The 14,746-nt window shown below is 44.9% G+C and overlaps 1 pseudogene; it reads left to right on the top strand.

Annotated features, from left to right (window-relative positions):
- Positions 1 to 1,445: 1,445 nt before the first annotated feature.
- On the top strand, positions 1,446 to 14,178 carry LOC124664326 (annotated as a pseudogene).
- The last annotated feature ends 568 nt before the right edge of the window (positions 14,179 to 14,746 follow it).

The following is a 14,746-nucleotide window of genomic DNA, read 5'->3' as shown; positions in this document are numbered from 1 at the left end:
AAAAGATACTGTAATGTCTTCTCTCCTTTGCTCACGATTTCAGACTAGAACATCCAACACGTAGAATTGTTTCGGCACTTGTTCAACAGAAAATTAATATAATTAGTTGATATGCATTATAATGAATTAAATTGAAATATATACTCACATACTGAAATACTGCAAATTATACACAAAAGTGATAGAAAGGCAAAGTTGAGGAAAGAGCGAGAATTACTATCTTCCTATTTCAAAAGCAAGCTCCTCCACTCTAGATAGAGGGTATTGTCTTCTGCTTCAAAAGAGGAAAGTCAAGAAAAAGATGAAAAATGTGAGAAGAAAAGTGAGAATTGATAAGGTTCCAAAATAAGCTTATATTAGGAAAAGTTCAAATTTTACACACATAGCCAGGAAAATATAAACAACGCATAAATAGCAAGGAAGAAAAAATGCACATATTTGTTGCTTATTGATGTCGCCACATTTTTTTATTCAAGAGTGGCTGCTCTTATATAGTGTCATAGAAATAGGCCTCTGTTTTCAAATTATAACAATACAGTACATTATTTGCTATGGTTTAAAACAGAGCCCCCATAATAACCATCTCACATCTTAAATACACTTACATATATACTACCAAGCAGCTTTGTAGATCAAAAAAGTACCTTTAATTAATCCTTGCTAATATTAGCTTCTGCCAAATTTAGATTTTGCGAACTCAAACTTTTCAATACACTTATTTACTTATGAAGTAAGCATCAAAAGTACCAGATGTTGTGATAATGTTGGGAACCTTCATTCATACTTGTAAGGATGTATGTAGTTTATAAATATTTTCACGCAATTTTAATTTCTAGTTTAAATATATTTTTAAAAATAGCTAATTTTATATCTGTATTAATAGAAAGTAAAGTTTCAGTGTTTTTTCATCTAATTATTTATAGAGTTATAATAAATTATTGATTTGACAAATAAAACTTCTTATTATGAAATCTTGGTGCAAAGATCTATAAAGAAGACATAGAATGCTAATGGAAAAACTAGCATGTTAGCCAGATAATGGTAGTTAAAATTTCTTTTTTGTTTTGAGGTTCATTCTCGTATTAATTCGAGATGTAGAAAACAGATTGTGCATGTATATGGATTATGTAACATTTATCGGTATTCATGGGTGAATTGTTTTTACCATCTTTCTAACTGATCTTTTGACTTATGTAGTTGAGGTTTTACCGAAACACCCTCGAAGAACCTTGATTCTCCGGTGTATTTGCTTAAAAAACAAATTTGAAAGTATGATTACCATGTGATCTTCATCGGTTTCCACCTTTATTCCGTTTACACCGGAGAAAATCGGTAAATTTCTCGGTAATTAAGTTATCATTTGTTATTAATTACATGAACAGCAAAATTGTAATGCAATTAGCAATATGAACGCATTACAATTTAAGATGTGTCATGCAAGCGCGATGACGAAAATAAAATTACCTCGCCGTGTCCAAATCATGGAATGGTAACAACATGTTTAATGTACGAAAATTATCAAATTTGGTGTTTTTCATTCAAAGCCTCTTCATATAAATTTAATAAAGCAAAACGTAATACTCATTAGACCGTCTCATCCCACTCACCCGATGCAAAGCCACCAACTACAATAGGGTTTATTTTGTAATGGAATTCATCAGTGATTTAAGTTCACGCCGTTGGCGGAACAGGGTGACGAAGATCGGACGGTTTTGAGCATTTGTAATTTACTTTTTCCTCATTTTCTAGCTCCCTGATTTTCTCTTTGATCAATACGTATAGCTTAGCTCACCCCCTGTGGTCAATAGCTAGGGCTTGACAGGCCGAACATGTTTTTCCACCAGGCAAGTTCATTTTGCCACTGTTCACCATTGACCGAACGAAAGTCGCGAGGTGAGGCACTGCACAACGGCAGAACTAGGGCCGTAGACGTCTACCGGGTATGGGGACATGTCAGAGGGTAGACGTGCACCAGGGGTCAATGTGGTTCACAGTTGTCCATTGTCTGTCACACGCTATATTTAACGCTGTTTCAGGGTGAAGCAGAACTACCCGTACGTAGTACTGAAAATACAGTATGGAAAGGGTATTGTACGTGGTAAGCGGGGCATACAGGTATGGTGAGACGTGAGTCGTGGGGCCCAGTGTGTGAAGGTTTGGCTCAAGGCGTTCACCTCCTTCTCCTTTTTGAGGTTGCCTTCTGGAGTGTAAATTTTTGTGCGACGACCCATATGTAGTTTGATTTTTAAAGCTTTAGATTTATCTTCAGACTTTTTAGAAAATTTTAAATTCCATTTCTATTTTTTTCTTCAAAAAATAAGCTGCATGTAGCTCAGGCTACATTGTTGATTTCGGTGCTTTTTACTTTTTCTTCCTTGTGAACGAAGGCAACCCGCCCCTTCTTATTTATACTACCTCCATCCCAAGACTTAAACTATTTTTTTTCAGAAAGTCAAACTATGTTAAGTTTGACTAAGTTGTTATAAAAAATTATTAACATGAAAAGTACAAAATCAATACCATTAGATAGATAATGAAATATATTTTTATATGGTACCTACAAAATATCATATTTATTCATAAATTCTTCTAAACATTTGGTCAAACTTACTTCGTTTGACTTTCTGAAAAAATATAGGCCTTAAGCATTGGGATGGAGGTAGTACATAGTTTTTTTTCCCTACTGAGTGTGCTGCGAAACAGACACCAACTAGGTTTTGGGCACCCAAGAGCCAGGCATGAATGATACATGCGTGGTTGATTCGGGTCACGAGTTACTTGGAGTCTGTTTTTCGAACAATTAAAAAAATTCATTTTACAATTTCAAAAAATTCTAATAAGAATTTCAAGATGTAGGAAACAATGTAATCTACAAACATGAAAATATGTCAACTAGAGATAACCCATATTTTGGATGCTGCAATAGTGGTGAATCCATCCCATTTTGGTAGGTGGGCAGAATTAATTTGGGCTGAGATTTTTTTTTCCCCTATCATCTATACAAAACATATGAGTTGGGCCAAATCTTAGGATGGGGCCCTGCTGGCTTCACCACTTTGCCACTGCTGCACATAATGATAAAATTTTACATCCAAAATGTTACCTTCATTGTGAAATATATAAGACAGTTTGGTAAGCAAAAATGCCAGGACTTGAACTTAAGACCTCTTCTCTAAGAGACTAAGACCATATTAAAGTAATGCACTAGCTAAGTTTTCACGCACATGGGTGGCACTACGTGATGCATGGTCACGGCTTTTAGTTAGGTTTTTGTTGTTTTTTTTTGCGAGGAGGATTTTGTTGTTAAGAAGCCTGCATCTTGCATTTGTATGCTAGTATAACGATATGTCGAGTACTTATATTATCTTGTTTAATTAATCACTCATGTTTCATGTACTTTTACGTTTTTTTTTCATATGAAAATTTCTTTTTTTTTGAAGTATTCATATGAAAATTTCTTGGTTGCACCTTCTTCCTTACAACACATGTGGCCTTATTATTTGTGCCCACCGGATTTTGGCGAGTCATGTATCTGTTGGGCCAGGTTGACTCCTATATGTTAGAGGCTCTACCCATCCGCCACCTTCTCCCGTTCTGCGAGGCCCATCTGCAACCGAAGGTTCAATTTGGTTACAACCTCACCCTCAAAAAAAAAAAAAAGGATATAAACTGGGCCCATATCGATTCAGATAAGCTGCGACCAGATTCCATCGACCTTCCGTGCCCTGCACCGCCCACGCATGGGGCGGCGAGCCAGAGGAGCTGGGGACTCGGGTCCAGCGGCGCTACGTGCAGGGGCTGCTGGTGATCCTGCAGCAGCGGCTGCAAGTGATGGTGGAGAGGCAGCGTGTGAGCGCGCTCGTCTGCGGCGTGGCTGGAACTCTCTGGGTGTGTTGCCTGTCTGCCTCCAAGGTGTTCGACGAAATGTGGGCTCGGGAGGTGCTCGCCAAGACGATGCTGCGCTGGGACTGAAGCGTTCTTCCAGTGGAGGTGCTTCTCTTGGTCAGTTATTGCCATTGAAACACCAAGAGGAACCTTGACATGTGAATTGCGAATGGGCAGATGAAGCCCTGATTCGAAAAGACAGGCGAAGGGCCGAGTTCATCTTTCTGCGCTCCTTAAGGATGATGCTGCCAGTGTATTCGACATTGTCCATCTGTTTCCTGGCCTGTTCATGTTGCCCGGGAAGCAATCCCACCGACCGACATTTACATGTGGGCAATGGACGGTAAGCTTCCATTTGTGGCAGCGTTTACCCAAGTGGACAAACTTCTCGGGATCCCTCTAAAACAGAGTGCAAGACAACTATTCAGGCCAGTCCGAGTCATTGGAGCATGGCAACTCGAAGCTGCAGCTGGGTCCATAGCACGAAGAATAGGCTTGCGGCTTCCTTCGGTTAACTTCTATGCTATTGCTCAACGCTACTTGAATGAGTTGTCTCTGCTCATTGAAAGAATCCTGCCTCATGCTTCCCAGTTCCCACATCTATCAGTGGGCGATGCATGCAGAACTGTGGCTGTCTAGTAATCCAGCTAGGGTCCCTACACGGGTGTGTGTAATGGCTATTACTAATATTGGCTCTAAGAGTTCAGTATAACATCATTGGTCAAGGGATATGGGAAGGTGAGTATTCCAGATAGGGTAACTCTCTTAAGTCATGTATTATTTGTCATAAAATGATGGACTGAAGTTACTTTTTCCTTTCTTTAGGAGATTTCTGAGGCAGGAAGCAATGCATGTGAATCTGACAGCACGAGTGAGGACTGAGGAGTTTGGCATAAGAGAATTGATGCATGTGCCTATGATAAGAGCATCCCCACTCGTTGGCGCTCCCCACGCCCAAATCCGGCGAAATTTTCGTCCGGATTGGAGGAAGATTTGGCGTGGGGAGGAGTAGTTTCCCAGTCGTGTGCTCCCCAAGCGGCGTTTCTCGGGGAAAAAGAGGATGGCTCGGGGAATCCGGACGAAAGAGGAGACACGTGGGCGTGGACGGTTGGTTTAGCTTCATCCGGAGTCCCCGGGAGACCCCGGGAAACCGAGGATGGCATGGGGAGTCCGGACGAAAATAGGCTCAAATCCGGACCAAAACGAGGAACCGGGGGCCTGACTGGGCCGTTTTTCGCCGTCCGGATGAAAAAAAGTGGCCGTGGGGGGCTCTGTGGGGAGACGAGTGGAGATGCTCTAAAATTGACGTCGCACATGGTAACTTCCAGATTCCAGTGACCATTGCATTCCATCTTCATCATTGTTTTTCTTTTAATATACACATGTCAGATCTCATCCTTAGGCTGTCCATTTAGTGGTTCATAAACCTACTTATTACTGTCATAAGAGAGAATACCATATACTATCTACTATGGTAGCCATATCGTATGTTGTGTCTTAATAGGTTATACATTCCTTTGTTTAGAGCCACTAGTCCTATCTTGTAATGGGTAATTTTCATTTACCGAGGTATGATATGTACGAAAAATTGTTATAACCTTATTTTAAAATTTTAGGACATTTAGTTAGTAATAAGGTTGTATACAGTAACTAAGGACTATCAGTGCTGGTGAGTCACAGATCAATATTGGGATGTGCAACCAGTGTACTCCATTCGTCCCGTAATATAAGACGTTATTACAACCAATATTGGTTGTAATAACATCTTATATTATGGGACGGAGGGAGTATATGACCTAGGTATAGTTCTAGATATCCTTTTCATATAAACTATTGTTGCTTCTTAGAAAAAGTCATAAATGCTCTTAGAAACCAAACACAATTGGTTCAAAGAATTTTTTATTTTATTTAGACGAACTGCCAAATTATTTAATTTAAAGGTGAAGAACAAGAAAGTTGCCATTCATAAAAAGAACTCTATTTTATTGTCATCACATATTTATTATGAAATTAAAATCTCCTTTGATGTAGCCTTTCTGAAATATGAGTAGAAACCTTAACAACCTTGTATATATGGATGTTATTTCAGGAAAAAAATCAGCATGAAAAAAAGATTGTTAATGAGTTCAGAAACCAAATGAACAATAAAGTTGCTATTCAGATGAAAATTCTATTTGATTTGCAGCATATGTAAAATTAAAATTTGCACGGATGTAGCACCTCGGGCTATCTACACATCTTTTTAGGGGTGATTGTTGTTAATTTCATGGCTAAACCTGCTGCAATGTAGGACAAAAATCCAAAGGTGCACACGGAGGAAACACGAACCACAAACGGAGCGAACAAACGAGGCCGGGACGGACCTTATGTTTGGTGCAAGGTGCTTGCCTGCATCATCATCATCAGGGATACAAAGTATCAAGTCAGAAATGGAAGAACCATGGATTTTGTTATATGCCGCCAAGGAAGCGTCCAGGATCAGACAGTTATCTTCACTACAGAAGGAAGACAACAGCTGGCAGCTTTGCCAAGCTCGCAGAAGTCGATGTTAGGATTATGCATGCTAGGGTGCTGAAACTTGAGAGGGGGCTCGCAGAAGAACGGATAGGCGGAAGCTTCGATGCCTTACAGAATCCAGCTAGCTAGGGTAATGCTACTACGACATGACTTAGTTTTACTTCTGAAACGGACATGCCTTAGTTTTACTTTTGAAACAAATAAGGCTGAAGCTTGGATGCTTGGTTCGAACTGATCGCCAGTAACGAGATTATTACTCCACATAGTTTCAGTACTGTCTAGTGCGCTACAGTCCTTAAATCTGTGAAATCATGATGGTGTCTAGTTTCCCACAACTGTTAGTGCTGCTGAATTGTTCAGTATTTACAGACCAGGGCAAAGTTTTTTGAACCCACACAATTATTTTAGATGCTAAGTACATTTTTTTTTGATTCCATGTGGCTTTGGAATCTTGTTTTGGTATTCATGTCATGTTGTCTCTGAAAACCGTTTTGAGCAGTCGGTGCTGTACCGTTCTTATTGGTTGTACCTTAAAATGTGAATTACTGCCCATTCTATGGAAAATAAATGTAAAATCATTTTGTAGTACTTCATCCACGGTCCCATTAACATTATTGCTTGTGAGCCTTGTGTGGTTTTTAAGTTCCACCCTGCTTCATGAAGTCACAAACCGTGTAACAGTAGAGCTAAGTTTTCCAGGTACCGTTTTCTTCCCCTGCTCGCACTAGCAAAGTAACGAGGAGACAATGGAGAAAGTTGCTACATTTCATCCGCCATTAAAGATCGGGGAAACAAACTTGCAGATCGATCGGCTGGATTTGGAAATCCATGTGGATGCATATGGGCACCGGACAGCTTCCTCCACTGGAGCTCATGTGATGATAAATTTTTTTTGAGGGGGTGAGAATATTTTCTGGGAGTAAGAGGGTTTGCAGGTGTTTGGGTATTCCAGATTGGGCCGTGGTCCGTGGTCCGTGGACTGACCGGCCCATGAAACAACAGTACGCGTTAAACTAATTTTTTTTTGTACCACATCGCTAGGCTACCACGGGACTTCGTGGTTTAAAAGCGGGGATTCAGACAAGCTTCCTTGCCCCCACAGTAGGTGGGGGTACGGGCATCGAGCCCGTTCTCTGTACAGGTACACCGGTGTACAACGTATGTATGTGTACAAAATTGTAGTGTGATGTATGTACACTGTACAAGCACCCATGTAAATTAAAACATGTATATGTAAATTATTTTTAAAACTATTTTTTTCATCTTCATGCATGTACATATCATTAAACCTAGCTTAGCTGCCGCGGCCCTGATCTGTTCGTCTCCACGCTCGTCGCATCGCCAGCGCTGGCAACCACTGCTCCTTGCCGTTTCCGACCTCTTCTTCGGTTCTTCCTCACTGCTGCTGCGCGTTTCGTTGGCTTCCCTGATATTAGAGCATCTCCGGCCGCGTCCCCCAAAACGCGCTGGATTGAGCGTTTGGGGGACGTATTTCGTTCGTATCGCGTTTGGGGGACATCGCTCCCCAGTCGCGTCCCCCAAACAAAATTTCGGAAATTTTAAACTTAATGAGATTCGATTAGATTCGTCCAAACTTACATAGATTCGAACAAAATTTGACTAAATTTAAACTAAACCTAATCTAGAAGTACTTGCGGCGGCCGGAAGCGTCGTAATACTGCTGGAAGTTGTACATCTCGTCGGTGACGACCTCCTGCTTGACGCGCTCGTCGATGGGCTCGTCGACGGGCTCGTCCTTCACCAAGCCGCTTGGTCCTGCCTCGCCGTCGTCGGTGAGGTCCACGAGCGGCTTGCCGGAGTCGTGGATGGACATGGCGATTGCTATGTCGACGTCGCCCCTCCAGGCGTCCTTGTCGTTCATGGACGCCAAGAACGCCGCCCGCAGCCCTGGGCAGTCCTCGGGGTCATCGCTGCTGGCGATGAGCCGCTGTTGCCGCTCGTACTCCGCCGACAGCCGCCGCCTCGCGACGCTTCCTCCGGCTCCTCCTTCACCTCCGGCTTCGGGATGAGGAGGGCGCCGCCGCGCCTCCCTTGTCTGCCGCCGACCGCCGCTGCCGCCACGCCTCGTGTTGACGGGCGTCGCCGGCTCCTCCTTCACCTCCCGTTTGGGGACGGTGTAGGGCGCCGAGCGGTACGACGAGGACGGCGTCGATCGCGCCGGTCCCGAGGAAGAAGAGTGCGAGGAGGATGAGTACGTCGTCCTCCTCGGCTGCCATTGCGGTGGTCCTCCTCGAGGAAACGGTGGCGGTGACGACGGCGTCTCCAACCTTGGAGCACCGTTGCGGATGCCGCGGATGACGTTCTCGAGGGTGCGCCCCGGAACGCCCCAGAACAGGGCGCGGCCGTCCTTGTTCTAACTGTTGGGCCCGTCGACGAGCCCCTGACACTACTAGGAAAAAGCCTATAGGTGGAGGCAATAGGTGCCGGCGCACCACCATGGACGTGCGCCGGTGGAAAGTGTTGCCGGCGCACAACATTTCAGACGCGGCGGAGATGCGGGCCTACTGCCGGCGCACCAGCGGAGTCGACGCGCCGACGTTATTTCCTGGCATGGGCTCGGCCGATTCGGGCCAGGCCCAAGAATCATTGCCGGCGCATCAGCCCAGGGGCGCGCCGGCGGAAATGTGCTATTGCCGACGCGCCCCTGGGCTGGTGCGCCGGCAATGATTCTTGGGCCTGGCCCGGGGGTGATATAGCCGAATGGGCTATGTTCTGCCGGCGCACCCATGCCCTGGTGCGCCGGCAGTAACCTGGGCAGTTATTTCTGCTCAACAACCACTCCCCCCACTACCATTACTCCACTCCTCCACGCAAACCCGAGCCTTCTCCCAACCCAGCTCATTTTTGCCTATTCCTATCCCCAATTTAGCTAATTTGACCAAACAAAATCATATTTTTTGAGCAAATCTTCCCTTCCTACATGCATCTCCCACATCCCCCTATGTAGATCTAGATCTACTATCCCGCATTGACCGCTCAATCTAGATCTAGATCTAGAAAGTCGGCTTCCATACGCCGTGGTCGCGGCGCGACGTCTCGATCTCGTTGACGAGTATATCAAACAAATAGGTGATTAATGAACAAATTGAGGAATGAAATCGATATATATATTGGACATTTGAATCAAAAGCTCGTGTGTGGCATATATATATATGTTGTGTTTGTGCTTGTGCTTGTGTGTGTTGGCGTTGAAAATGAGTTGCCAACGTTGCGTCGAAATGTTGATTCTTTAAGTTTCCGTTTCGGCACATTTCTGGCGCTCCTATGTCCTACCGTGTAGGAAGGTCATGCCGAAATTTTCCGTGAAAACTACCGACGGATGCATGGTTCTAATCAATTATATAATCTTACCGTGCAGTGCGATAATGGTTATCGAGATGAGTGAAAGCGTCGTGATGAGATATCTCGAAACACGCGATCATCGACATGTATGAAAATAACCGCACCGAGGTATTGTGTCCGTGCCGAAGATGCAAACGAGTGAAATGGTTTGACCCCTATTCAGGCAAATTGCAGGGGCACCTGCTCACTAATGGTTTCATGCATAGACACACTCAATGGATGAGTGATGATGGCGCGGAGGTCAATGGGGCGACGGCAGCAGGTGGTAATGGCCGGCAAGAAGGAGGGCATCATGATATTGATGACGATGAAGAGTTTGTCGCACAGGACGATAACCTTGACGACGACAATAACCTTGATGACAACGAAGAGGTGCCGCTAGCTTCAGTCGTGCGGGACCCTCATCTTCAAGATCTGCTTCTCGAAAAGACGAAAGGCGCCAAACGGAAATCAAAGCTTGAGCAACTCGAGATAGACTCGAATACTCCGTTGTACGACTAAGCGGAAATCAAAGCTTGAGCAACATCATTGATCCATTTATCAAATGCCTAATGCAAATGCAAATGAAAATGCCTAATGCTACTTGCAAATGAAGTAGGTACTGGTTGATATAGCAATAAGTAGTATTTTTAAATGAACAACCATATTGCAATTATCAAGTCCATGATTATGCCAATACTATTTAGTGTGTTACAGTAATTAAACCAGTGCATCTATTGATTATATACATCATTATCATGTTAAAGGAAAGAGGCAGGAGCTCTGGCATTATTCAATCAAACAGATAGTGCATTCTTTCAATTATCAAATCCATGATTATGCAGGAGCTCTGGCATTCAATCAAACATAAGTGCTATTTTAATTTCACATTTTTCTTTAGTAAGAAGCTCATGTGGGCCTTTGTGCTATTTTAATTCATGGTTGGTTTAAGCAATGAGATAAAACTGCTACTGCTTATTGGTGCTGCTGTGGGCATGCTGATGCTCATAACAATAATGAAATGCAAAAATGCTTGCTCATGCTCATGCTTGCCATAAATTGCTACTGGTTCAAATTGCTTGTGATAGCAGCTTTTGTTTTCTTTATTCATTGCTTGCTGTTTGATTTTTGGGTGAGCTGGATGCTACTTTATGAGTGACTAGTAATAAGAAAATTGCTAATAAACTAGTCTGTGAACAAAGAAACAAGGTTGTACACTGATTTATAAGTAAATGACTTGATAGCTGTGTTCTGTGTTGTACACTGTTATTTTTATGCTGATGTAAAATGCCACTGTAATGTATATGCTGAAATGCTACTGTAATTTATATGGTGATGGTTATGGTGATGGCATGGTTATGGAGATGGTTATGGTTATGGTTGAGCTCCGGTGGAGGCGGAAGGAAGATATGCCCGTTATCTAGCGGGAGAGATGATGGACATGAGGAGGAACCGGATGAAGACCATGGCCTTCGTGATGATGGTCATTGTGACCATGTTGGTCATCTTCTATGTGATTGTAGTTTAGGTTAGGACCTACATTGTGAGGTGTATGACGACACTTGTGACGACTATGTACCGAGACTTCTAACTTTGTGAAACTTCGTTGTTCGGTGTTCCATATGCATATGTGTTGTATGAATCAACATTCCGAAACGAGACTTGCGTATTTGTGTATTGATACCGAAATGAAACTTGGCTCTCTATGTGCTTCTCATATTGCATGTAATGATGTATAAATATGAACTGCGTTGTAAATATATACTGCTGTCAAATATGTATTGTAATATGCTGGAAAAAAGCTGTAAAAATGAATTTTCGAATAGTATTGCCGGCGCACCTAAATTCCATACTGCCGGCGCACGTGGCAAGCGCCAGTGCTGGAAGCCCTACTGCCGGCGCATCTGCACGTGCGCCGGTGGAACTTGTGTTTTGCCGGCGAAGCTTGGATGGCGCGCCAGCAGTACCTGACCTATCGCCGGCGCACTGCCTGGTGCGCCGGCAGTGGCCTGTTATCACCGGCCCGTTCGCACCGGCGGGCTTTGGTGCGCCGGCAATAGGCCTTTTAGGTGCGCCGGCGGTAGGCCTTTCCCTTGTAGTGTGGGTGCTGTGCATCTCGACGTCATACTTCGCCTTGAAGTACGTCTTCCACAAGTCGTCGTTGTTGTTGGCCACCCACGTCGGATCCTGCCGCTCGGCGGCGGTGAGTTGAACCCGCCGGGCCCTGATGCCGTCCCTCCATTGGTCCGTGCCCGGCTTCGGCGGCGGCGGGACGCCAATGTCGTTCACGACCATCTTCCAGCCGCCGCTGCTTGGCATCCGCATGTCCGGCGGGACTGTATAGCCGGCGTGGTATAGCGCCCACGCCTCCGCCACGGTTAGGCTGCCGCAGCCGAAGCTGTTCGCCGCGGCGATCTTACGGGAGGACGAGGTCGACATTTTTGGAGCGGCGAGGAGAAGATCTGCGAGAGGGAGGCGGCGACGAGAAGGTTTGGGAGCGGCGAGAAATTGGGACGAACTGCAGGGCGTCTTAATGTACAGCTGCGGCAGCGGGGTGGTTGCACGCAATAACGTCGGCGCGGACGGCCACGCGGCCATGCACGACGAGACGCGTCTCTGCGTCGCCTGGGAAAACCAGGACGCCATTAACGTCGCTTGACCAAAGGTAGGCGACAGTGTTTTAGCCTTCCGAGCCGCTGACGCGTCGGGCCCGCGTCGGTTCGCCTCGCTTTTCATTGTGTCCGGCGTGCCCGGAGCGTCCCTTGTGGGACGGGGACGGGCTTGGGGCGCCGGATACCGTATCGGGCCGTGCCGGACAAAAAGGGGCTTTGGGGGACGCGGCTGGAACGGTTTTTTGGTCCGGCGCACCCCAAATTGCTTTGGGGGACGCTTTGGGAGACGCGGCTAGAGATGCTCTTAGCTATCTCCCTCCCTTTCATGAGAGCTCAAGGTGGCTCTAGGCTTGTGCTTGCTGACGCTGCTCATGCTACTCCTAGGCATCTTAAGTGGTTCGATGTATTTCGGACATCAAAAGTGTTTGTTCGGGTCGATTCGCGGACACCAAAATGGCCAGTTTTAAGCGTTTGTTTGTTTAGGTTGTGTCTGTCTTAGTGGCCTGACACAAAAAATTTCAAAAATATTTTTTTATTAATAGAGAAGTAGTTTACATAGTGCCAAAAAAAAAGACTTAAAAATAAAACCCTATCTAGTGTTTGCGCCATAAACGCCTACTTGTTGTTGTTGCCACTAACACGGCGCAGATAACCGTCATAGACGCCGCCCGCTAGTACTGGCAGGCGGGCCTGAGGAAGAAAGGCGCGGACACACGCGATGACCGGCTATGTCCATGTCGACGGCATTTAGGACCTAAATTTTGGCCGCAAATTGGTTAACGCAGACACGGCGGTCACTCCGTGTCATACCATCGAGCTAGGGTTTTAGCCTTCGCGCGTCCATTTTGACGTAAACACGCGTCTGTTCGTGTCGGACCGCTAGCTTGAAGATGCAATTACCACAGAAGTTCATCTATTTGGACTGTATGGCGCTTTCTCAACCCATGATTGCCGTATAATCTCAAGAAGAGAAAATGCATTCACACTTTTGAAAATGCCGTCATTCAACCAGAAAACTCGTCTCATAGTATTTAGCTACCTTAAAAGGGTTTACGCACATTGATTCTTGAAGTAGAAAACGAATTTAAAGTAAAGATATGAACCATTAACTTAAAATACTCAATGGTTGGACATACACCATGGGCGCGTTTGATTAGCATGGGCCCGATTCGTGGCTCATTGACACAGTGGTGCGAGGGCATCTGCGTGTTCGGAACGAGTCATGTGCCAGAATTAGCCTGTTGTTTGATAGGTCGGGTTGCATGATTTGAGCCAAAAAGATCTTTTTGTTTGTTTGCCTGCAGCCAACCCCAAATCTCGATGGAGATGAGATTACGCTTATTTGGTACCATCCAGGCATCCCTCACCTCTTCTCTATAACTGGCAGGCTTACCATACTATCACCTCTCATGATACAGAAATCTCAGTTCATGACAGTTGCAGACTACGAAGCTAGTAGTTCACGAAATCAACTGTAGCTAGTATGAATGGTAGCTCATAACGATGCTCCCTAGCTACTACGAATGACAGTTTATCATCACGGGGTAGTTCAACACACGGAGATCAGATTGGGGTTCGAGAAACAGGGGATCAAAGGGGTTCTTCTTCTTCATTTCTTCTTCTTCATTTCTTCACTTCACTTCTTCACATGTTCTTCTCCTTCTCAAATGGTGGTGTTGCCTCTGGATTCCCACATTGCGTCTGTCCACTGTTGCCTCTTCTCTTTCCAGGCTTCATTGTCGCCTGCCTCCACGCCATGGCCGGTCTCAACTTCATCAAAAGTGACTTCCTCTTGGAAGAAGTCATCCTCGCCCCAACCTAGGATCTAGTTGTGAAGAATGCAGCAAGCAAGGACCAACTTTACTTGAGTGTCAAAAGTGTGGAACGGTTTCTGGTCAAGGACCTTGAACATGTTCTTCATTGCAGCAAAAACCCTCTCAATGGTGACTCTAAGGCTATAGATTGAACAACTCTTTCGCATTCTAAGGTCGGTTCCTGGGAGTGAACTCATTGAGGTGGTACCTTGTTTTCCTGAAGGAAGGTAGAATAGCAGGTCGGCATGCATATCCAGCATCTCCAAGGTAGAACTTACCCTCAGGGATTTGCAACGCATCAGGCCTGGTCAAGTTGTTGGCCAGGATGCTCGCATCATGAGCTGAACCCTCCCACCCAGCAAGCACGTATGTGAACCTCATATCGAAATCCACAGTGGTAGCACGTTCTGGCTGGTTTAGTGCTTCCTCCCGTGGAATGTTGCAGAAATTGATCTCGGTACCTTTGCAGTCACATGAGTACCATCAATAGCCCCAATGCAATCATGTCAAACAATTAGCACACAGTCATGTTTGTAATAGTACCACACATCTTATAAGTAGAACACACATGATTTT

This window comes from Lolium rigidum, chromosome 1 (genome assembly GCF_022539505.1).
Source record: "Lolium rigidum isolate FL_2022 chromosome 1, APGP_CSIRO_Lrig_0.1, whole genome shotgun sequence".
Taxonomy (NCBI): domain Eukaryota; kingdom Viridiplantae; phylum Streptophyta; class Magnoliopsida; order Poales; family Poaceae; genus Lolium; species Lolium rigidum.
Note: the sequence above shows the minus strand (reverse complement) of the source record. Positions and strands in the feature narration are given on the sequence as shown.